This window comes from Mesoplodon densirostris, chromosome 17, assembly GCF_025265405.1.
Source record: "Mesoplodon densirostris isolate mMesDen1 chromosome 17, mMesDen1 primary haplotype, whole genome shotgun sequence".
Lineage (NCBI taxonomy): Eukaryota > Metazoa > Chordata > Mammalia > Artiodactyla > Ziphiidae > Mesoplodon > Mesoplodon densirostris.
Genome location: NC_082677.1, coordinates 73,715,254 through 73,741,260, shown reverse-complemented (window position 1 = coordinate 73,741,260; position 26,007 = coordinate 73,715,254). Strand labels below are relative to the sequence as shown.

The 26,007-nt window shown below is 37.2% G+C and overlaps 1 protein-coding gene across 2 annotated transcripts in view; it reads left to right on the top strand.

The window, feature by feature from the left end:
- NALF1 (NALCN channel auxiliary factor 1) overlaps positions 1-26,007 on the top strand; it is a 587,545-nt gene that overhangs the window by 42,820 nt on the left and 518,718 nt on the right. The gene's annotated exons all lie outside the window — the stretch shown is intronic.

Below are 26,007 nucleotides of genomic sequence, written 5' to 3'. Positions count from 1 at the left end.
ATTTGTTCACTCATTCAATAAATATTTACTGTATGGCTTTCACTGTTCAGTCTGGAGTCAAAACAGATGACTTTGACATAGTCCCTACTCTTAACAGTCAGGCAATATAATGAAAAAACAGAATTGTGTACTTAGATAAGTATTTTAATATGTGCTAAATATAATAATAGCTGTAGCCATTTGTTTATTCAACAAACATTTTGTGAAAGCCAGTCATGTTCCATTAATATGTTACAAAGGTGAGAACACAGAAACCATCCTTGTCTTTAAGGAGTGTATATCCTGATGGGGGTAAGAATAATCACAATAATAATACTGAGCATCTTCTAGATGCTGGCATTGCAAGAAACACTTTTCATGTATTAATTCATTGATTCCTCCCAACAGCCTTATGAAATAAGCATTACTATTATTCCTTTTTTTTTTATAGATGGGAGAATTGAGAGCAAGGAGGTTAAGTAACTTGTCCAGCATCGCACAGCAGGTAAATAGCATAACTAAGATTCAAATCCAGGTTTCCCAGCTCCAAAATCTATAAACTTATTATATAAATGTACATAAAGCTGCATGGAAGGAAGAGCACAGAAGGTCTCTGGAAGGTCATAGAAGGCTTCTCTGAAGACTGAAGCTTTGAAGGATACGCAGGACATAAGTTGGTGGAGAGGGAGAAAGAGCATCCCAGGCAGATGTGCAGAGGCCCTCTGGAGAGGGTGCACAGGCTCTAGGACGTGGCAACAAAAGCCAGTGGGACTAGAACACGGGGAGGTGAGACGGGAGGTGCAGGCTTCTTGGCCTTCATGAGGAAATTTGTTTTTAACTTCAGAACAGTGGGAAACCAGTGGGCTTGCATGATTATGTCTGGAGAACAAGTGGGACAGGGCAGAGACTCTCGTGGAAGGTGAATTAGAAGAGTATCTCCCTTATCAGGTGAGAGACGATAGCAGTGAAGACAGGAGGGATGGCAGTGAAGTCCACAGTTTGCTAACTGCCTAAGGAGTTTTTAAATGTATCCAAGTCTCTGTGAGAGAAAGACCCAAAGGAGCAGTAACAGGCACACTGGGCCCAGAAGGCAGGACTTTGCCAGACAGACAGGGAGGGTGACTGGCCATTCTAAGTAGAGGAGAGAGAGAGATACTGATGGAAGAAATTCGGGTAATTGAACTGTCACAGTAAAACCAAACAAATGCACCTGGCAGCAGCGTTTCTCTTGGTCAGCTGCATCCAGCACTTTTACACAGATTCTCTTTCTCAGCAAACTGCAATAGTGCTGGCATATTTGTTATGGCCAGTGGCAAATGCTTTATTAAAATCCAATTTGAATAGAGAATAGCCTTCCTCAGAAAGATGAACTAATATTCACACATCATAAGTTTTTGGCTTAGCTATAGCAGTTTAACTGACCGTTTCAATCTTTGGGTTCATCTTTTTTTTTTTTTTTTTTTTTGCGGTACACGGGCCTCTCACTGTTGTGGCCTCTCCTGTTGCGGAGCACAGGCTCCGGACGCGCAGGCTCAGTGGCCATGGCTCACGGGCCCAGCTGCTCCGCGGCATGTGGGATCCTCCCGGACCGGGGCACGAACCCGTGTCCCCTGCATCGGCAGGTGGACTCTCAACCACTGCGCCACCAGGGAAGCCCTGGGTTAATCTTTTGAAGCCATAATTTTGCATTGTTCTTTTTATATTTAACAATGTCCCTAAGTCTTAATATCTTTCCAGAATGTTATTGCCATCTATCCCTTTAACTATAGTGCCAAAACTTGGAAGATTTTCAGTCACCTTAGTGCTAAAATGTAAGGGAAAAAATATGAAAGTCTATAAACAGAAGGAGCTCAGGACTTTAACAATATTTGTGATTTGTCAGCTGCACTGATAAAACTGCATTGCTGACTATGTTGATGGCGTAACTGTGTTCACATTGAGTTGCTTTAACGGTGAAGTGCTGGGTCTCACATTTGGGTGTGTTGTGGAATCACCTGTAGTAAGAACACAGATTGCTGCACTTAGCCTGGAGGGTTTATGATTCAGTAGTTTTTTTTTTTTTTAATAAGTTTATTTATTTATTTGTTTATTTTTGGCTGTGTTGGGTCTTTGTTGCTGCTTACAGGTTTTCTCTAGTTGCGGCGATCAGGGACTACTCTTCACTGTGGAGCAAATGGACATTTTCTAAAAGAGAGGCATGTTTGCAATTAATTTTTATGTACAGAAGAGGGGGTAAATGATATAACAAAAGAAAATGTTTTCATGCGTCACCATTGTCCACACCAATTGTGGTGCTAGAGTTATTTTGAAGATTATATTGTGTCATAGCCATTGATTCATTATAGTTCTTTGAAAATATGCTCCAATGTAAAGATGAATCATGATATGATAAAGATAAGTTGTTTAAAGGTTTAGGAAAGGGTATGGAAAATAAACAACAGTATTTTCACAAGTAAACAACTAGTTTAAATTCTTATTTCCTTTTTTGTTAACACGGTTAATGATATGGATTTATTTGGATTTCACCAGCTACCCCATTAATGTCTTCTTTCTGTTCCAGGACCAAATCCAATCCAAGCCACTACATTGATTTAGTTGTCTTATCTCCCCAGTCTCCTCTTGTCAGTGACAGTTTCTCAATATTTCTTTACTTTTTCTGACTATGAGAGTTTGAAGAATACTGACCATGCATCCAGTAGAATGTCCCCAAGCTAGATATGTCTTAATTTTTCTCAAGATAAGACTGGGGTTATGGGTTTTGGAAAGAGTACCACAGAGAAGAAGTGCTCTCATAATATCATATCAGAGGATGCATGATATCAACAGGACATCACAGATCTATGCCTGTGTTTATGTAACAGGCAGGCATAATTACTTAATCTAAGTGCTAATAATTGCATAATAGTAATCACTGGAGCAGATTGGTATTTCAGTAGCTGAAGGATATCTGTGTAAGCTATCAGCAAATCAGGTAGAAAATTCTCTTATAAATGTTGCTATAATAAACCAAAATTTATGAATTTCATTAACTTCAAATAAGTAAACTTCAAATAAGTAAAAGAGTCATATTTAAGCACAGAAATATTTTTTGTCACTAAAGAAACATTTATTTTCACCTCTAGAGACATATTTTACATTGAAGAACATAGGCAGTGATGCTCGTGTGCATATAGTGAGTGTAGTTTATGCTTATATTTCTATTTTTAATGAAATGCTAAGGGGAGGGAGTATGCAAAATAAATAGCTGTGCATTTTATCCCCGTACATGAGAGTGCAAGTAACCCAAGACACAATTTTTGCTAATACCCGAAGTAAATATCTGGCAGGGGCATTTAGCTCCCAGGTTTCGAACATTGATAATGAACTAGATGATGGAATAATATCATTTTTTGTGAAATCAGTGTCTCCTGTGGTTATTAAGCTACAGACTAGAACTGGAAAATCTCTGTCAGCAGCAGTCACTGTGACAGAAATACCAATGTAGTGAGAACAGGGAAACAGATATTTCCTATTAAAATGTGAAGCCCTTGAGCATGAAGAGAAAGATTTACATGGTAGATAAGGGGAAATAGATTAAGTTTCCCAATATTCATTTTGAAATTATCATTTAGATTTTTGGACTCACTGAATACCATAAGCTTCTGCCTGGCAGGTTATGAAAAAATAAGTCTGTGTGTCAGCACCTTGACAAGGTAACAAGGCTGAGGGCAATTTTAGCCAGCTTGTGTGATGCACCATGAAGAGTCTGGAATAATCCATTCAAAGTAAATGTCAGACCTCTATGCACACTCAGTTTTAAAAATATGAGTGTGATTCAGGCCACTAGAATCAGTCGTACTCAAGGAAATATATGATTGGCAGTGAGTCCAGTTGACTATAAAATATCTTTGGAAGAACAGAAAATTCTCGCATTCACAAAACATCACACATCATTCATGAAACGTATTTATTGAGCTCTTACCTTGTGCAAAACACTGTGTGAGGCGCTAGAGATGATGCAAAAGATACATGGCATAAAGGATCTGCTCCTAAGAAGCGTGTAAGTAAGAGCATAGCTGTCTGAATGTCTTGTCTTTTTGGGACTGAGAAGGGGACATAGAGTTCTGACAGGCTGTTTTGCATGAAACAGGGCTACGTTTTGGAATAGAAAGCTTTGGCTCTGAGATCTGAGCAGGAAGTCTGCAATCCACATTTCAAGAATTTAGCCTCTAAATTCTCTCTGAATGCATCTATTATCGGAGAGGAAACTGATAATAAGCTAGAACCGGTTTAGACAACTATATAAATAAATGGCTGCAAATCAGAAACCCTAAACCTACCAAAATAGAAAGTGACAAGGTATAGATTAATCTATACACAAGGAGGTATAGATTAATCTATACACGAGGAGGTGTAGATTAATCTATACACGAGGAGGTGTAGATTAATCTGTACACGAGGAGATGTAGATTAATCTGTACACGAGGAGGTGTAGATTAATCTGTACACGAGGAGGTGTAGATTATACACGAGGAGGTATAGATTAATCTATACACAAGGAGGTGTAGATTAATCTATACACGAGGAGGTGTAGATTAATCTATACACGAGGAGGTAAAGATTAATCTATACAGGAGGAGGTGTAGATTAATCTGTACACAAGGAAGTATAGATTAATCTGTACACAAGGAGGTAAAGATTATACACAAGGAGGTAAAGATTAATCTATACACAAGGAGGTATAGATTAATCTGTACACAAGGAGGTATAGATTAATCTATACACAAGGAGGTATAGATTAATCTGTACACAAGGAGGTATAGATTAATCTATACACAAGGAGGTAAAGATTAATCTGTACACAAGGAGGTATAGATTAATCTATACACAAGGAGGTAAAGATTAATCTGTACACAAGGAGGTATAGGTTAATCTGTACATGAGGTAGAGATTAATCTGTACACAAGGAGGTATAGATTAATCTATACACAAGGAGGTTTAGATTAATCTATACACAAGGAGGTATAGGTTAATCTATACACAAGCAGGTATAGGTTAATCTATACACAAGGAGATGTAGATTAATCTATACACAGGAGGTATAGATTAATCTGTACACAAGGAGGTATAGATTAATCTGTACACAAGGAGGTAAAGATTAATCTGTACACAAGGAGGTATAGATTAATCTGTACACAAGGAGGTAAAGATTATTCTATACACAAGGAGGTATAGATTAATCTATACACAAGGAGGTATAGATTAATCTATACACGAGGAGGTGTAGATTAATCTATACACGAGGAGGTGTAGATTAATCTGTACACGAGGAGATGTAGATTAATCTGTACACGAGGAGGTGTAGATTAATCTGTACACGAGGAGGTGTAGATTATACACGAGGAGGTATAGATTAATCTATACACAAGGAGGTGTAGATTAATCTATACACGAGGAGGTGTAGATTAATCTATACACGAGGAGGTAAAGATTAATCTATACAGGAGGAGGTGTAGATTAATCTGTACACAAGGAAGTATAGATTAATCTGTACACAAGGAGGTAAAGATTATACACAAGGAGGTAAAGATTAATCTATACACAAGGAGGTATAGATTAATCTGTACACAAGGAGGTATAGATTAATCTATACACAAGGAGGTATAGATTAATCTGTACACAAGGAGGTATAGATTAATCTATACACAAGGAGGTAAAGATTAATCTGTACACAAGGAGGTATAGATTAATCTATACACAAGGAGGTAAAGATTAATCTGTACACAAGGAGGTATAGGTTAATCTGTACATGAGGTAGAGATTAATCTGTACACAAGGAGGTATAGATTAATCTATACACAAGGAGGTTTAGATTAATCTATACACAAGGAGGTATAGGTTAATCTATACACAAGCAGGTATAGGTTAATCTATACACAAGGAGATGTAGATTAATCTATACACAGGAGGTATAGATTAATCTGTACACAAGGAGGTATAGATTAATCTGTACACAAGGAGGTAAAGATTAATCTGTACACAAGGAGGTATAGATTAATCTGTACACAAGGAGGTAAAGATTATTCTATACACAAGGAGGTATAGATTAATCTATACACAAGGAGGTATAGATTAATCTATACACAAGGAGGTTTAGATTAATCTATACACAAGGAGGTATAGGTTAATCTATACACAAGCAGGTATAGGTTAATCTATACACAAGGAGGTATAGATTAATCTATACACAGGAGGTATAGATTATTCTGTACACAAGGAGGTAAAGATTAATCTGTACACAAGGAGGTATAGATTAATCTGTACATGAGGTAGAGATTAATCTGTACACAAGGAGGTTTAGATTAATCTATACACAAGGAGGTATAAGTTAATCTATACACAAGCAGGTATAGGTTAATCTATACACAAGGAGGTATAGATTAATCTATACACAGGAGGTATAGATTAATCTGTACACAAGGAGGTATAGATTAATCTATACACAAGGAGGTATAGATTATGGAATGTGTTTGAGAGAAGGAAGAGAAGGAGGGAAGGTAGAGGAAGGGGAAGAGAATCAGAATTTCCAGATGGAGACTGGCTTCATGTCGTGGGCATGTAGTGTCAGAGAACAAGTAACACTCCTAAAGTAATTTAAGTCCAGACCTTACTCAGTGGTCAATGGTAAGTGATTAATATTTACAAGTACTAAAATAACATAAACAGACTTGTACTTTAGGAAGATTTAGCAGTTTATAATATAGATTTTAGGCGGGTAGGGCACTGCGTATACTTAGTAGTATGTGCAAAAGGTGATGACGTCCTAAGTTTGGAAAAAAGAGGCTACACGTACAAGAAACACTGTTGTGGTAGACTCTGACAAATTATAGTTTTTTATAGAATGATTCATGTTTAAAGGTATTTATTGAGTGCCTATTCTTTATGTGTTAGTCACTGTGTTAACATTGGAAGTTCAGAGTGAACAAGGTAGATTATGATCCCTGACCTCACATTACTCATACTCAAATGGGAAAAAAAAGACTTATTCAATTATGTGATTACAAATCATTCATTCATTTACTCAGCAGATATTTATTGAGAACCTAACTCTGCAAGACACTAAGCTCAGGAGATAGAGCAGTGAACCATGAGATCATGATCAGTGCTGCAAAAGTGAGTATGCATCAATATGTGGACCTATTCCAAGGGAAACATCAGCACAATAACTGTGTGCTTTTCAGGAGCAAGCTGTCATTCTCCATGATTTCTCAGCATTCTATTCCTGCAAGAACATAGCTGGATGTTTCCACAGTTAACACTGGAGTTCTCAAACCTGCTCAGTTGGATTTTTAGGACAAATTCTGACATAAAGTGAAAGACATAGGCAACTTTAACTGCAGTCTACAGCTCTGCACCAGGTGATCTGTGTTGCCTGATGAGGGGCTCTCTGGGACTGGGACTTATGCCTGGACCCTACTTCTTCCAATGTCACCAGGGCCCTCATTCACACAGCCAAGATGCACTGAGCACTTGCTGTTCCCAGCAACCCCTGTGAAGGGTGGCCTCGAGCTAAGGTTATTTGACACACAGGCTCAGAGTGCTTTGTGCCATGCCCCCCACCCCTTAAAAAGAGCAGCCAGTGGACTGAGTCCTGCTTGTGATTGCTGCCCCTTGTCCAGCTGAACAAGAGCGAGCTTAACTCTTCCCAAAATGCCCCCAGGAGATTAATGCACCCCTGACTCTGGCCAGGGAATGCTTGTTGATGGGCCTCAGAGTCCCTCATCTACCAGAGAAGAGATCTTTATAAGAAAGATAGCATTGATCACCATACGACTTACAGGGAGAATTCAAGAACGATAGGAATTGATCTTTTATTGCATGTCTGTCTCTACCACCAAACAGCAACTTGAGAGCAAGGAGCTTGCTTTACATATCTTTATATTCACTCCACTTGGACTGCCTGACAATCAACAAATATTTGTCTAATGATAGATGGATGGGTGGATGGATGTAGAAAGCAAAAGCCTTTGTGCTACTACAGTACAAAAAAGCAAATGGAAGCTAGATTACATGGATGCTGTGTTGAGGAAGTGTAGGACTCACAAGGGCAGTGCCCCTTCAGGAGGTTTGTCAGTGATGTGGAGGGGGACCATGTACAGCAGAAGCACTGTGAAGTTATAGGAGTGTGCGAAGCCATTTAGGAGGCTGGAGAATGACTGCAGACTGATGGGATGTCCTCTGTGCTTGGTGAGATGTTGAAAACAAATCTTAAATGAGGAGAAGTGGAACAGATGGTTGAATTACCTACAAAAGGAAGAAAGATTTCTTTAAAAGGAGAGAATTGTGAGAGAAGATAGGAGAGATTATAGAGTAACTATTTCTATACTCTCCATGGTGAATGTTTTAAAGATAACATTTCTTAAGATATCATAATATGTTTCTTTGTATTAACTCTAGTGTGTGTCATTAACCTGTTCGTACTTCTTTTATCACAGATCTTGGTTTAACTCTACCTATAATTTAAGAAACATCATTCTAAATAACATTTACAAAGATAACATAGCTGTTATATATTGTTGTTTCCATACCTATAATGTGTCATTTTGCACAAATCACAATTTCAAATGCATTTCATTCCTTGACAATCTATTAAATGATAACATTTTCCGTTTTTATTTGTGAGATATATTTTAGATGATTCTTACATGAAGATCTTAATATTTATTTTTTATTAACCTATTTACTTACATTTTACTCACATATTTACCTCTTCATTTATTGACATTGGTATTCACATTTCATATAATGCTATCTCTTTCTTCCTCCAACCAAGAATAAAGTCCTAAAGAAATTTAAAAATTACAAAAACATTTGTATTAAATTCCCTGAAGAGAAGTCCATGTGTATTATAACAGAATAAGGAAAAGGTGAAATAATAGAATGAGCTTGGAAATGTCACTCATAATTGTATTTGCTTGATTAGCTGACTGCCATTTTTTGCTTTTAAGTGGCCCTGGCTCCTTCTGTATGCTAGATAGAAATGATTGTATGAATTAGGTGGATACATCCTACATAAAAATAAAATTCAACAATTTTATTGCAATTTGATTTTAAACTTATTTTTTGTTTTATTTAACATTAAATAAATCAACAATTCTTGTCATATAGACAATCACATATGCTTTATTGTCAATAAAAATCTTTTTTATAACAGCTTTATTGCTGTGTGATTCATGTACCATCCAATTTACCCTTTTAAGGTGTACATTCTAGTGGTGAATACTATGTTCACAAAGTTGTGCAACGCTCACCACAATTACTTTGAGCACATAGTCCTTACTTCCCAAGGAAGCCCCATCTCTATTTGCAGGCACCCCTCTTTCCCCTCAATACCCCCAGCCCCAGGCAACTACTAATCTACTCTGTCTTTGTAGACTTGACTATTTTGAGTCTTCTATATAAATGAAATCATACAATATGTGGTCTTTTGTAACTGGATTCTTTCACATATGTTTCACTGGATTCTTTAGCGTATGTTTTCAAGGTCCATCGTATCTTAGTTTGTATCAGTACTATATTTATTTTTATTGCCGAGTAATATTCCATGGTAAGGGTATGCTACATATTTTTTATCCATTCACCAGCTGATGGACACTTGAGATGTTTACACACAGTAAATATAAATATTAAAATATATATATTATGTATTATATGTAATAATAATGTGCAATAAGCAGCATCTAATATATAGCCAACCTTATAAGAAAATGTAAAATTACATAAGTAAACATTAAAACAAGTTTGAGTTTCCCAAAATTTATTTTATGGGTTTTCAAAATTGAGATTGTTATAGGAGGAATTAAATACTTTTGTTTCTCCAGGTAGGTTTGTATGTTTCATGTGTTGTTTATTTATATAGTAAGCTTATGCTTCTAAATTAGCCCCCCTTAAGACCTATAATTCTATTGTAGAATATAATAGTCATTTTTTATCAACTTAATTATAGCTTTGGTTTCTTTGTTCATTGTGATAATTTGCTGTGGGCAAATGACACAAATAAGCATATTTATTCAATGCTCACAATTCACAATTTATCAAAATTTGACCAAGCCTGTGTCACAATGATTACTTATTAAGACAGTTGCTAATCTTATCCCAGTAAGGCCAAGGCAGACTAAGCTTTCTAAAATTTTATAATATTGCGGCTAGGAATAATGCAACATTATTTCAAAATTTCCATAAAATTATACTCCTTGAAAGCAGAAGCTTTGGCTAGGGAAAAATAAAAATAAATACTACTTACAGTCATGAGGAGTTTTACATGACAAATATTAGATAAGTTGTATAAAGCTCTAGATGGATCCATGGTTGAAAATTATAAATCGGTAAGGAGAAGTTTGAATGTTAATATTATAACACAAGACTTGTAGCCATTATCAGAAACGCTCTTTCACTGACATGGCTAAAAAAAAAAAAAATCACATTTCTCAGCAGACCTAGTATGAGGTATGCAGTGTTCCATATTCTCTGCATCTTCATCAGATGAATCCATTTCAGGTGGTCTTTTTCACTAAGTGAACAAACTATCTTCATATATCTCAGCAGTGTTCATTTGAGTGGTCAACAAATATTATTATGGTAGAAACATTTAATTCATTGAAGCATGTCAATGATGTTTAGGTTGGCAAAATTTGGTTATATTTACTTAATCCTAATAAAACTGCATTTATACTTGGTATTATAGCATCTATTCTACATACAGACTTTTCATTAATTTAGCATATATCTAGCGGAAATGAGTGAAGTTTATCCACAATTTTAAAATTCACTATTTTAAAATAGTGAAAATTTAAAATTTCACTATTAATAATTATGTTTACATATTCAACACTATGTAATATTCAACATTAAAATATTTTCTATTAAATTCTATTTCTCAGGCCTTCTGAAAATATTGAAAAAAAAATTTCAATTGCCATGATTAATTTCCCTAAATGTCAGTGAAAACAATTTAAAGTGTAAATATGGAAAAATGCTAAGGGATTAAAGTTTAGCCTAATCAAAAAGCATATTTTAGACGTTAGGAGGCTGTAAAGATTAATAAGATATATTTCCTGTCCTCTGCAAACTCATAATTTAATAGAGGAGATCTATATGCTTTATGTATATGATGTCAATCAACATAAAATATAGAAAGTGTAACGTAGAGACTAAAAGGTGTATAGTCAGAGTGAAAGGAACAATTATTTCTGATTCAGGAGTCAGGGACAGGTGTTGCAGGTGTTCGCATTTCAGTTGGGGTTTGATGGGTCAATAGAATTTCTTCAGTGGACAGAGGGGAAATAGCATTCCTCCTGAGGAAATAGCATGAGTAAAAGTAAGTATGAAATTGCATGCCACGTTTCAGTAGCAATTAATTTTCCAGTGGGCCTGGAGCTTAGATAGTGTTCTCTAGGGGGGTGGGTATTGATTTAGGAGAACAAGCAGTCTGAAAAGCTAATCTAACAGAAGGCCTGAATTTCATACGGAGGATTTTGGATCCCACTCTGTAGGTAAATATTTCTGAATAAAGGTATAATGGATCACCATACATCAGAGGATATATTTGCTCATTGATTCATATGTTAGATTACACATATATATGTATAATTATATGATTAACATAAATAACATGTATGGAGAATTGTACAAATGTTAATCTGGTTGTAGAATGAATAGAATGGAGAGGCAGAAGTTTGAAGGAAGGTTGGTCACGTTGCCAAAGCAACATCCCTAGAGAGACACTGAAGACACAGATTACAGAACGACATTCCGATGCAAAAGGAAAGAGAGGATGGGAGAGATTTTGAAGTAAGAATTGGCAGGATTTGGTGGCTGACAGAATGCAATGACTGTAGGAGAGAAAGCAGTCTCAGACAAGCATAAAGGCTTGGCTCAGATTATTAAAAGAGTGATCATGGCAATGACCAAGATAAGATGGAAGAAGTTGTTGTTTTTGAAAAACAATAAATTTGTTCAATCTCTATGCAGTTTGCAATGTTATCAGCATATCCAGGCATAAATGTGCAAGGTGCTATTGGAAAAATGTATATAGAATTCAGTGAAGAGATCAGGGCCAAGATATAGACTTGGGGATTATCTGCACAGAGGCTATGGGAGTGCATATATAAAGCATGCAGAGAAGAGAAATGATTTTGGAAATCTGGGAGAGATCATCTTTAATATGGCTGAGTAGAGAGTGAGGAATAAAGAAACTCTGAGATGAACTGTCACTGACATAGAAAGAAAAGCAGTACTGAATCATCATAAAAGGACAAGGAAGGACATAATTCTATGATTGGTCGAAAGTATCAAATGCTGTGGAGCTATTGACTGGTGTGTAGACTCTGAATTTGCCATCGGGAAATGGTTGTTGATCTTGGAGAAAATTTCTGCAGAAATGGAGAAATGGAGAATAAACCAGTTTGATCGTATTTAGGAAAGAGGAAATTGAGGTAGTAAATGTAATGAATGTAAATTATTTTCTAGAAAACTTTGTCAGTGAAGAGCGTTAGCTGGAATAAGAGTACACCTGGTGGACAGAGGAAACATAAATATGCCTGACAAGGGGAGGGAACAGTAAGATATGAGAGGAAATGGGCAGGAAAAGATCAAAAGTATGATGGAGCAATTTGCCTTGAAAAGGATGAGAATGATTGCTTCCTTGAGAGAAAATGAAGATGATGACTGAGGATAAAAGAAAAATTGGGGGTGTAAGTGAGATATATGGGAACGTTTACATGAATATGACCTCTGTTTTCTCTAAGAGGTGTGCAAGTGAATACAAGCTGAGAGCCAGTTGTAGGAAGGAACATGGCGTTTTCACATTTGGGGAGTGAAGATCCTGCTTGGGAAATGTACCATGAGTATATGAGTTGGCTTAATATTTCAGGTCCAGTACCAGAGGAGTGAGCACAACAAAAGCAGGTCTTCCAGAAATTGAAGGTCCATCCCATGTTCCTCTAAGATGATAAAGCTCACCCCCCAAAGACAACCAAAGACAAAACTACCTCTTTTCATTTGCTGCAGAAAGGGGAACTGTGGGCATTTCAGTCAGAGGCAATGGAGAGGGCTTTTTCAGGGTTTGAAGTTTTGCTGAATGACTGTAAGAATGTTGCGAGTGAACCAGGGGGTGACTTCAAGTGGCATTTGTCATGAGGCAGAGTCAGTTGCTGATCTCAGTAAGTCTGCAGAAGGTTGAGGGGACCGAGAGGGATATCTTTGGAAAGAAAGCAGTGATTGCACAAGAAGATGGGATGTGTGTGGCTTGGGAAGAAAAATTATCTACATGGCCCTGCCCATATCTAGGTAAGCACATCATTTTACGTTCGGTTAGGAGATGCATGATTTGATTAACGGTAGTGTTGAGAAGTAGACTTGGGGTTGGGGTTCTGTTTCTTTGTAAACTATATGATTAAGAGAACTGTGGAATGTTGAATCCAAAAGCTCCCAGTCTGAGGCTCTGCATCTTGTTTTGGCAACAAGGCTGCTTCCCATTGTCAGGGAGCAGATTCCCAGAGTAGATTGTTTCTTTTTCACCAGTATGATTTTCACTGCAAATTCTGCATGTTCTGTGATTTCAGAAAACAAGGTTTCTTAACCTTGTATTTGACGTTAATCCATAAAAACTGGCTTACACGTTCACAGACCTGTTTCCAGCTCTGGGAGTTGGTCCTGGATTGGACAATCTGGTCACAAAGTACTTTGATTTGAACCTGCCTTATGAGGTTTCTCGACCACATCCCCTGTTATGTCTAATACTGTGAGCAGAAGCAAGGAGATAAATGTGGAGAGATTTCGGGAAGATAACTATCTTCCAAATGCCTTTTCTTTTACTACATAATTTTTCACATTGTTCTCATAATCTGTCCAAGGAGTATTTTTTTTTTTTACTGCATAATGGGAATTCTGTCACAACTAGAAGTGAAAATGGAAATAGGGAAAACCACTCCCTCTATCAGCCAAGCTTTCTTTCCTCCTGAGTCACCTGTGTTTCTCTGAGAGCCTCTGTCCATGGTTGCTGTTCATAGTACAGGGATCTGTTGAAGCTAAAATAATGATGTTGGACAGGAGGTCAGGAGAAAGAGAAAGACAGACTAAAACAAGCCAAAAGTAGGAAAAATCTTGGAAGAAATTTCTAAAAAACTAACGGAAATTTATATTTTCCAGGATTAAAATAAGAAACATGGATGGGATAGATTCCTTTAATGTAGAAAAATCTAAATAAATATTATAAACATTTCATTGTAAGCACTGGTTGGTACCATCATTTATATGGTAGTCCTCATAAGGTATTCTCTGTGGGGTATACATCTAGGCTGCAAAAGCCCTTGTGTCTCACAGTACCCTTGCAAATGAAGCAGTCATATGGTTCCCTTTGATAAATAAACTAAAGAGAAAAAAGGTAATTTTCTAAATCAGACAGCCTGTTAATGAAGGAGGCCTACAACTCACTAGATATGCTCCCTATATAAATTATTGTTTGTAGAAGGAACCACTTTGAAATCTGGTGAGTTCATTTACCATTTATGCATTTACTGTTTTATCACAATATGTAGGTAACGCAGTGTGGAAAGAATAATATAAAATCTGCAAGTGCTGCTTTAGTGGGAACCATCGGTTGGCTCTTAGCGATTTTTCTTTTTGGTGAAAACACTCATTTTAAAAAGTTGCATATTTTTGTGAAACATTTTTGATATTCGTGGCTCGTTTATTTGATGTGCTAAATAAACCTTTTTTTTTTACTTATTTGATTTTGTCAGGCTTTGCAGAATCAGTCAGGTGCAGTAATACTATTCAATAATTTATCATAATATATATTTATGCATGGTGATAGTTTGTGTTCTAGATGCACAGTGTACATTACATGTTGAAATAATATTTTGCAATAATTCAAAGTGTTTTATGAAGCTGAATAAGCAGACTCTCATACCAATGAAATCATACATACTGAATATTTTACAGATGAATTTACAAAGAAGTCATGAAAGGATTAATACTAAAAGAAACTAAATAACACTGTTCTGTTCTTTTGCAAGTAGATGTCAGTATTAAGTATTTTAATAAGTGTCTACAGACTTACCTTGATATTTAGGGTTTGAAACACATGTTAGAATTCAGCAAAACAGAAAATAAGAGGACTTGCCCGAAATTGTTTTAACTTTGAGAAAGGATCATAGAATATCTACTAGCAAATTAATGTAATTTATAAGGATGATTTTGAAAGAAAGGAAACAGAGCATAGTACCTATGAGTCAGGGGTTTTAAAGCGCATGTTATTGATTTCTTACATTTAAACTCTTGGGGTTAAAAAGGTCTTTGTTTTCAGTTACTTGTAGTTGGTTGGACACATACACAGAAAATAAAATGCAGAGCTTTCAGTGTCACTGGAAAGTATCATAACTGCAGGTCAGAGATTAAGAAATGACTTTTATAAATAAGAAGTGTTCTCAAAGCGAATTTCAATTTTTTTCATCTACTTGGTATACTGAACAACCCCACATAGAGACATTTTTGCTTTTCTAAGGTGTCATATTTTGGCACCATATTTAATGCTAAATGAACAATCCATTGCTTTATAAAACTCATAAAATTATATATTTTTATCATGTAGAAATTTTATGAAATTATATTAAGACATGGGCACAATCAATACATGATTGACTTTTTTAAAAAATTGGTGTGCCTCAAGATTCATTCTTCTTTTATAGTTCTCTTCTGAGATAATTTCTTTAATTTTATCTAGAATGTTTTAACATTTTTTACACATAGAAAAACACAATATATTCTATTTTATGTCCCTTAAATAAAAAGGTCAGTATGAACCCACATCTATCAGTGACTGCATTAAGGAAACACCTAAAGGCATAGAGAATTTTAAAGCTGTCAGTAACAGAACCCAGAGCACAGAAGAATATTTAGTATTGGAAACTAGGTCATCCCTGCACAAATGCATTACCTTCCTTTTCTCTCTAGGTCACTTTGAGGTTTATATGCTTAGTTCAAAAATATTGGGTTGGCCAAAAAGTTCATTTGGGATTTTCCATAAGATGTTATGGAAAAACCCGAGCGAACTTTTTGGCCAACCCAGTACTTGCAATCTGAAATCATTACAAAATGGATGAGCTTTCTGAAGGTTTCTCCATGATTCTTTCTATATAATTCTACAAAATCTATTTTTAACATTAAATAACAGTAAAAAATGTATTTTAAGACATTAGATCTGTTTTCACCTTATTATTTTAAACCTACAAGTGTTGGGATTGGCCCTTTTAATTTTGTGTATGACCAGAAACCCTATCCATGTCAGGGATCTGGGCCAGAAGAAGCCACAGATGATAGTTAAACTGAAAGTCCACACTGACAGGAGTTAGAGTTGTTACCAATTCATTAAGAAGATATTTCCAAAATGCTTATCCAAGACTTCTGAGACTATAATAAATGCTTTATTTGTACATAAATTTACTCTCGTGATCACTAATCTTGAGGGTTCATTGCACATAAGATTAAATAATGTTCCATTTCTCAACTAAATGTGTATTTACTCGTGGATTGTAATTTAGAAGTTTTGAAACCATGAATTTTTTTCCCTGCATGGAAATAAAGAGTTGGAAGAAGGTGGATAGACTCTGCAGTCTATTAGAGCTTTCTCCCACCACCCTCCTTTCCCTCTGTAAGAATAAAAGAGCCTCTCTGACGGTGGAGAATGAACCTGTTTATTTCATAATTATAAAGGCATAAACATATCTTGGACATCCTAAAATATTACCTATGCCTATGGCATAGAGCATGCAAGTGAAACGCTGCAAAGAGAAACATGGTTGAACCTGCCAGGGCTGATGACTCTGATAGGATTCGACTCGCTTGAGGGGATATTCGATGGTGATATCTGTACATTTAAAAAGACTGCAGGTAATATATAAGTAAGCTCTTAGAAGGCACTACAAAATGGTGCATGACCTATAGAATTTACGGACAGTCTGATGTAGTTAATGCCATCTCAGATGTTACACAATTGGACCCATAGAAACACACACCAAGGATAATTACACTTCTCTAAATGTATTTCAATTACTGTTTTCAGCTGCCTGACTCAAGGATAATTATTTGATGTCAGTTGTCCAGGATCTCCCAGCAAGTCAATGATATATTCAATGATTTAAATTATTTAAATTTAAATACATTTCCATTTATTTTGTATGGTACATAAATTATGATATAAATTTTACTCTTCCATGTTACTGTACTTAATTCCTTAGGTCCCTTAAAACGTAATTTGAAGCAAAAGATTAAATATATAAGGCCCAACACCATATTTCTTTGTTTATATTGACAAGTAAATATTTTGATTTCTATTTATTTGTCGTTCAAGGCAATAAATCCCACATGCACATACTTTTGCGACAACTAACTGAACACATTTGAGATACTGTGACACAGTTCATTATGCCTTAATTTTTCTTTGTAAATTTAATGCTTGAAATTTTAGTAAACATATATTATTATTTTTAAAATTAACCAACATGGGGCTTCCCTGGTGGCGCAGTGGTTGAGAGTCCGCCTGCCGATGCAGGGGACACAGGTTCATGCCCCGGTCCGGGAAGATCCCGCATGCCGCAGAGCGGCTGGGCCCGTGAGCCATGGCCACTGAGCCTGTGCATCCGGAGCCTGTGCTCTGCAGCAGGAGAGGCCACAACAGTGAGAGGCCCGCGTACCGCAAAAAAAAAAAAAAAAAAAATGACCAACATGTATAGACATTCAAAGAGACCTCACACTGAGAACATCACCACAGTGTAGCAGTGTTCTTGTGTGGTGGGGGAAGAATCTGTTCAGTCCAACACGTACGTACTGAGTGCCCCCTGCATGGCCGGCTTTGTGAAGGGCTGAGGCACATGGTCCCTTTCTTTGGGGAGCTCATCTACAAGTGGTGGACATTCCACCACAGATGAGGAAGGCTATGCACAGGGAGGATATTAAACAGGTTTATACTGGGGCAGGGACTGGAGAAGGCTTCTCAGAGAAAGGAAATGGCCTTTAAGCTCCACCTGAAGGAAAAAGAAGTGGAAAAGATTGAGAAATAGAACCTGTGAACCATTGTTCTCCTGCCTCCCAGCAGTAGAGAGGTGTCTTGGGCTTAACTGATGCTGAAGGCATTTTAAAATGGTTGACTAAGGAGCATTCAAGACAGAAGATGGGCGTGTGTGAGGTCTTGAAGGCAGAGAGTGCTCAGAGCATTTCTGGAGGGGCACTTGCTGGCCCCAAGGTGGGAAGGCGAGGGAAGAGCTGTGAGATGGGGGACAAGAACTCAGGGCTGTATTTTAGTCTGTGCTGAGTTTAGCATCACAGCAGGGGCTTATAGCATGGGATTTGTGTGATTGCATTTTTGTTTAGGAAAGAAAATTCAGGGAAAGTAGAGGAGAGGACAGAATGGTGACATATTGTGTTGGAAGAATGGACAGGACTTGGAGATTCATTGTGATGAGGGAAAAGTCAGTGAAACTACCACTTGTCTGACTGGCAATTCACTGAGATTGGAACCAGGGAAAATGGACCAGCTCACTTTAAAATAATGGAAGGAGAGGAAAATATTGGATATTACCCTATGTCTGAATCAGTGATTCAGGAGTAAAATGTTCACCATGGTGGGTATGCTAAGTTTGTTTTGCAGAAAAGCCAAGTCTGGAAAATCTAAAGCAGATCCCATTTCTTAGTATAGGCAACTTGTCTGTCTCACTTTGCTAGGGTCAGTGGCTCCTGAAGTCTTAATTTTAGGTTTTCATTGGGATCTGCAGTCCTAGACGTGCACCTACAGTAACTTCTCTATAGTTAAGGGTAAAGGAGATCAAAGGAATATGGCCTGAGTAACAAAACCCAGTCATTTTAGGAAAGTTTAGTGCCATTCTGGGTCTAGAAAAGCTTAACTACCTCTAAAGAGAGCTCCCAAAGCTCCCATTATTCAATATCAATAAGCTCTGGTACAAGATGTCCAAAAAATAAATGGGCAGGTGAACCCTTCCTTAAACGGAAGCAATTAATTTCCTGCCCACATGCTTCCACCTACATTGTTCTGTGTCTCCACTGTCACTTAGAAAACAGAAACAAAGTTCCTAGATCTGTCTAGCTGAACCTTACGACAGTGCATTCCTGAGCTGTGGAGTGATGGCGTGCACAAGGAGAGAAGCAAAGATGTTCCCCTGCAGGACTCAGAAGGAATGACAGAGGGAAAGAAACATTTAGGTTTGGTGAGGAAAGAAATGAATCAAACATTAGTCATGTCCGCACAGACCATGACATTCCAGGTAGCTCTATCTAGCACTCTGGCTCTGTCTCCCTCTCTGCTCTGTCCAAAGACACAACACCCTGAGATTCATTTTCAGTTTGAGGTACAGTTATGATGTATTTGAAATATTTTGCTCTGGTGAATTCTTACATTCACTTGAAACAGAGCTGAGTACCATCCTTCACCGTTGCTTTCCAAGGCAACAAGGCTTGAAATGTCAAGGTCTTTCACTCCTCCCTGGCCATTTCCATCAAATCCTCTTCCTCTGTATTGCCTCACCTTACTTCAAATCCTATTGCATCACATACCACAGAAATGGAAAATGATCAATTTCATGCATAAATTATTCCCAACACTACTGTTGCTTTAGAGAATATACAAGAAACATCGAGACACCCTTCCTCAACCAGCCATTGGAAAACCTCAGCTGTTAGGACCCACACCGTAAACTTTTAGAAAGGTCTCCACGATGACAGTGTCCATGTGGAGTAGTCAGAGTGCACTGATTCTGCATTGAACACTCTGTGCTGGAGATTTAGGAAGTTCAGTTGTATGTCCCAGAAACCATTGGTTGAGCTGAATTATGGAGTCAGCCCATGGTGCATGAAAAGAGCCCTAACATCAGGGCCAGTGTTTGGATCGGGCTCTGCTGTTTTCACCTGCATATACTTGGGCAAGGAGCCTCCCCCTTGAGTCTGCCATATTTATTGTGGGAGTTAAATTAATTAATGCAGATGAAAGTGCCAGTATATAATGGCCTTCGTTAAAGGCTTGCTAAATTTGTTGTTTGGAAGCCATTTTATTTCTAGTTAGTTTAACAAATTAATTTAATCATAAACAGATAAAACCCCCATATTTTTGAGATAACTTTTCTAAGGGAGATTTTAGTTCAGAGAGTTTAGCACTTGTCTGGGAGAATGCATCACTCTGTACTGTACATCATTATAAAACTATGTGCAGAAAAAGACAGTAAAGTTCACATGTAGTATTTTGAAAATGAATATTCAGATAATGCAAATATTTCTTAATGATTTTTATCCTGAATAATACAAAGCTATTTTTAAAGGTCTTAATCCAGATTAGAACATAAAATAATAATTTGACTTCTGTTACATACTTTTGAGCAAGTTGCCAGTTAATCCTCATTATTATTTCCTGGAAACCAACTTGGATTCTGAGGGAAATATTGACCAAGTTGTGTTAATCTTAGCAATGTTAAATTTAGAAACTTGGTGTCATTTAATTGTCATTTTTCTTTGAATTCTTACCAACATAATTTACAAATTGAATCCAGTCTCCTCTGGTTTTCTGAGCTGTTCATTTGATATTTCAAATAATAGGGACAGCCCATGTATCTATTTGCAGTCTGAGAGGGCAAGGCTCACTCCTTTCATGTCTTCAACAATGCTGACACTTAAAAGGGGCTTAGTAAGTATTTTTGAATAGCAGTATGCATGATAGAATGACACCAAATTGGAGATTTTCTAGGCAGCTTTTCCTCTTGCTCCATGAAGAGGTCTTTCCATTTCTACATGAAGGATGTGATGAAGGTTTCAATATCTAGTACAATTGAGTTTATTGGTCATTGAATTCATTTGAACCCAACTTTCCACTAAGATTTTTCGTTTTGCTCTGTCAGGCAAATGATCATCTTCAATCTTAAAGTCAAGCATTTGAACTAATAAAATTTCTAGCAATGGGGATGGTATAAAAACGGCTTCTCCCTTTTTATTCTGTCTAGCACATTCTGCAACCTTCCTTTTATTCACTTATCCATCTACACCCTAACAATTTATGAACTATATACTCTCTGCTAAGCATTGTGTTAGGTACCACAATTGATATACCAAAATCATGGTCCCTTTCCTCAAGGAGCCCATGTTTTATACATCTGTTTTTTCTGGGAAATGTGTATATATGTATGTTATGCACTTGAGTAAATTTTAGATGACTGTAGAAAAAAGAAAATAAGAAAGGGGTTGGAGAAAAAAATACAAAACATTATATATTTTACTGTTTTTAAGATTTATAGAATTATTTGCAGATTGTGATTAGAAAATTGACATGCAAAATATATTTATAAGGATCTATTTTACAAATAGTATGATTTTGATATTGTTTGTAAAAGTTGTTTTTATTTTAACAATCTGTAGTATATACAAATATATTTACAGATATTTTATATATACATATATCTACACACACATACAGATAAATTAGCTGTAGGCTGTAAAAGGAAAAATGAAAATATACCAAAGACATATTTTGGGAAGACTAATTTTATCATTTCTATTTGTGGTAATAAAATATTTTTCTAGGTATATCTACACAGCATACTCATTTATAATATGCTAAGTGAATAATAAGTTTACCCAAGTGAAAAAAAAGGGAGAGGTTACAAATTGAAACAAAAAAATTATAAAAAACGAGTGACCTATATGGAACTTTGATACACATATCTTTTCTTTATCTGTGAGAGGAGACATCTGGCAACAAACTTCTTGATAATAGAGCTAAAGATATTTCTAGTGAGAAGTTTTTCATGTTGAGATCTTTACATAAGACAGATTTCATGCAAATTTCTATTTTTAAAAAATTTCTAAAACATATTCCCATCTAACAACATGGGCAAATGAGATGGGTTCTCAAACTACTTACACACAAATAGTTAGAGACTTGAGCCAATGAAGTGTGCAAAAGGCAGAGGTAACTCACAGTCATTTCACTCAGCCAGCGCAGGGAGAGGAAAGGAAACATGCTGGGAGCCAGGAGGGCGAAGTTTGTGCAGGGCCTCACGGCGAATTTTCGAGAGCTGACTGAGTAGACCTGGTTCATCCTTGAGAGACATTTTTGAAATTGCTCTCGATCAGCATTAATTAGGATATGAAATTAAAATCTGTTCACATCCAACTGAATATTATGTCAGCAATACAGGGCACATCTTTAGTTGGCCCCTGACAGGATTTTAATTTCTGCCATCAGTTTCTAGAAAAACCTTGTAAGCAATGGAATGTGCTGATCTATATTTTGTACTGACGGCTGCCAAGGTTCTGCCAAATCCATCTGTCTTGCTATGATTACCTTTCACTGGATGTCCTTGGAATTCCTTGTACAAAAAGAGAAGAACAGTACCTGAGCATCACCTGTGACTGTGTTATAATTGCACCACACCCCTCCTCAGTGATTGCTCATCTATTCAAAAACCTTTCTTGCAAATATTTTAAAACAAATTGACATCACCCTAGTACACCAGTTAATCTACTCTTGTGTGACATCTGGGAGATGTCTTACTGCTATGCTTTGTATGCATTGGGTAGCTAGGAAAGAAAATTAGCTATGGAGGCAGTGGAGAATATTTTAATGAAAGAATTATATTCAGTCATCTAGAATCCTAGATTTCTATGAGAGCAGTGACACGATTACAGTTCTAAATGCTTTTCGAACAAATATCTTAATATTATACTATGTAGTGTACCTTTTAATTTTTATTTTAATGTGTAGAAAAGACGCAGGACTAGTCAAAGCAAACGAAAGCAAGTATTATTTAAGGAATTTAAATAGTTTAACTGACAAATTGTATAGAACCTGTAGCAAGATAATTATGAAAACCAATTTCCTTGAAGTGTGACTAAGGAAGTGGAGTTAGTGCCAGACAGTTTGTTGACGTCGCTGATTTTCTTCTGTTGGATAAAAGATAATTCTAGAGCAACCACAAAACTTTGTTCTGAATATCTGTAGTTTATTATTTTAGAAAAGAAATATACTATTTTAACTCAATCTAAATGGTGCTAAGAGGAAGAGTTAATGTTTCTTCATTTGTAATTTACAAATTACTTTGACTTTTTTTTTTTTTTTGGCGGTACGCAGGCCTCTCACTGTTGTGGTCTCTCCCGTTGTGGAGCACAGGCTCCAGACGCGCAGGCTCAGCGGACATGGCTCACGGGCCCAGCTGCTCCACGGCATGTGGGATCTTCCCGGACCGGGACATGAACCCGTGTCCCCTGCATCGGCAGGCGGACTGTCAACCACTACGCCACCAGGGAAGCCCTACTTTGACTATTTTTAAATTCATTTTAGTTAACTGTGTGAATGCAAGCTAGGAGAGAGCTTCTGGAAAAATAATATATAGAGTAATAATAACACAATAAACTAATTCAAGAGGATTTTCTACAAAATATCAAATATGAAAGTCAAGTATCTTGAACTTAAAAAAAAAATTTATTTATTTATTTATTTATTTATTCATTTTTGGCTGTGTTGGGTCTTCATTGCTGTGCACGGGCTTCTCATTGTGGTGACTTCGCATTTTGCAGAGCACAGGCTCTAGGCACGTGGGCTTCAGTAGTTGTGGCTCGTGGGCTCTAGAGCGCAGGCTCAGTAGTTGTGGTGCACAGGCTTAGTTGCTCCAGAACAAGTGGAATCTTCCTGGACCGGGGCTTCAACCTGTGTCCCCTGCATTAGCAAGCAGGTTCTTAACCACTGTGCCACTAGGGAAGTCCCTGTCTTGAACTTTCTACTTCACTTGAGTATTCATTTTCTTGCCCACAAAAGTTAGGCAATGAATAACTCTGAATGACTCCTAAGAGAAATCTTTAGACTGTACTACCTTTTTCTTTTTCTTCTCCTCTTGCTCCTTCTTTCTTAGTTCTGTACTTCAGCCAACCAACAAATGTTAACCAGATGCTCTTGAAGTGTGAGGGTTGTGACAGACGTATTAGGCATAGTTTGATTCTCCCTCCCTTCCTTCCCTCCTTCCTTCCCTCCTTCCTTTATTTTCTTTTAAATCTCTCTCTTTTTCCCTTTCTTTTCACCCTCTTTTATTTCCTTTCTCACTTTATTTTACTTTTTCTGACATTCTTCAATTTTCATGACTTTCTCCTGTTTCCAATAGTTAGTCAAAAAAGATGTAACTCAAATTCCAGAGAGTCTTAACCTGTTGTTGTTTTTCCTTTCTTTGTAAAGTACAAGAAATCGGAACAACATTTGGATCCTCAGCCTTGCTATTTTGCTTTCACCTACTAATTGTAATACAGTTTTCAAATTTTCAGCATTCTTTTGATGCTCTTTTGTATAAAATTTTTAATGTGTGTTAATTCTACTTTTTTTGTGTGTGTGTGTGGTACGCGGGCCTCTCACTGTTGTGGCCTCTCCCGTTGCAGAGCACAGGCTCCGGACACGCAGGCTCAGTGGCCATGGCTCACGGGCCCAGCTGCTCTGCGGCATGTGGGATCTTCCCAGACCGGGGCACGAACCCATGTCCCCTGCATCGGCAGGCGGACTCTCAACCACTGCGCCACCAGGGAAGCCCAATTCTACTTTAAAAAAGTAGCTAAGAATCAGTCCATAGATCCTTCTACCCTAAGATTTTTGATTGTAAGCAAAACAAGCCCCATCAATTGTAAGGCTTACTTGTAGAAGTAAATAATGAGTCCACGCTTCTAGCCTTTAGCCATGATGGTGGTTGGGACTGTAGAGAAGCTGATGAACATGGAGCCCCTTCCATTGCTTTCATCACTCTCGTGTTCTCATATGCAGGGGAGAGGGAGATCAAAGGAAGTGCAAGCAGACGAGTATCTGTGGAGTGCCCAGCAGGCCCCTGGCCCCGTGCTGGACATTGCACACATATTACCTCATTCAGAGGCAGGCCCCATTCCCATGAGCACCAGCGAGGCTCCTCGGCGGAGCTAGCCCCAGGAAAGAGGCTGAAAGTAGGGCATAACGAGAGGAGGCTGGTGGCGGCACCAAAAGGATTTGCTCCTGATTTTGCAGTGCGTGTGTTCATATCCCAGCAGAAGGCATTTCAGTCGCTGCAGTGGATGTCTAGGGCCACAGTCCTTTTTGCAAGGTTTCCCCCGATGGGCGTGCAGGGATTCTGCACTAAGTAGATGTGAATACCGCAGTTAGGAACAAGCTTTAGGAATAAACAAGACCAGAGGGACTAAAGTCTGCCCTTTTTTGGTTGTGGGACTTTATTAAATACATTAGGCTCTCTGAGGCTGGCTTCTTCTGTTTAAGAAAAGGCTAATTATGAGAGAGTTATGAACTTAAAAGAGAAAACACAGTTCCTGGCATATATAAATGTTTAAAAGGCCATAATTTATATATTTACTATTATTACTAATTTGGCAAATGTTTCATTTTGTTCTATAGTATTTTGGGGCAGATTGTTCATCTTTATTTCCAGGACTTTATAGACAGTGGGCTGCATTCGAAGTCTGACAAGCCAGAAAGATACAGTTCAGAAAAGAAATATTGTTTTATCCCACATTAGCAAACTTTATTTAGAAATTCTGAAAATGAAACTATAAAACCATTCCAAATGGAACAAATTTCCCCTCTGAATGCACTGTTTCTAATAAATTAAACTGCACTGTCAGCTGGCTCATCTGCTTGTGAGTAGATTTCAAAATTCAAAAGAAAAGACAGGACAAAAGAAAGTCCTACTGTTAGGACTACTAGGACCTAATTCTAAATAAAAAATCTCTTAATCTCTAGAGACAACAGTCAGCCTACTTACCTGGCAACATATATTTAATGTGCATTTTGTTTTATAAATTTTGCTCTTTGAAAAATAATTCTGCAAGCAAAGGACGAAAAGATACACAAAGCTAAAGGCGACTGTCATCAGCGATTAATGATCTGTACTAATTGTTAGTGAAAAGACAGATGCCAAAGTGTCCCATATTCAAAGGGCAAAAGCAGGAAGCATCAGTCGTGGGGAGAACTGTGTA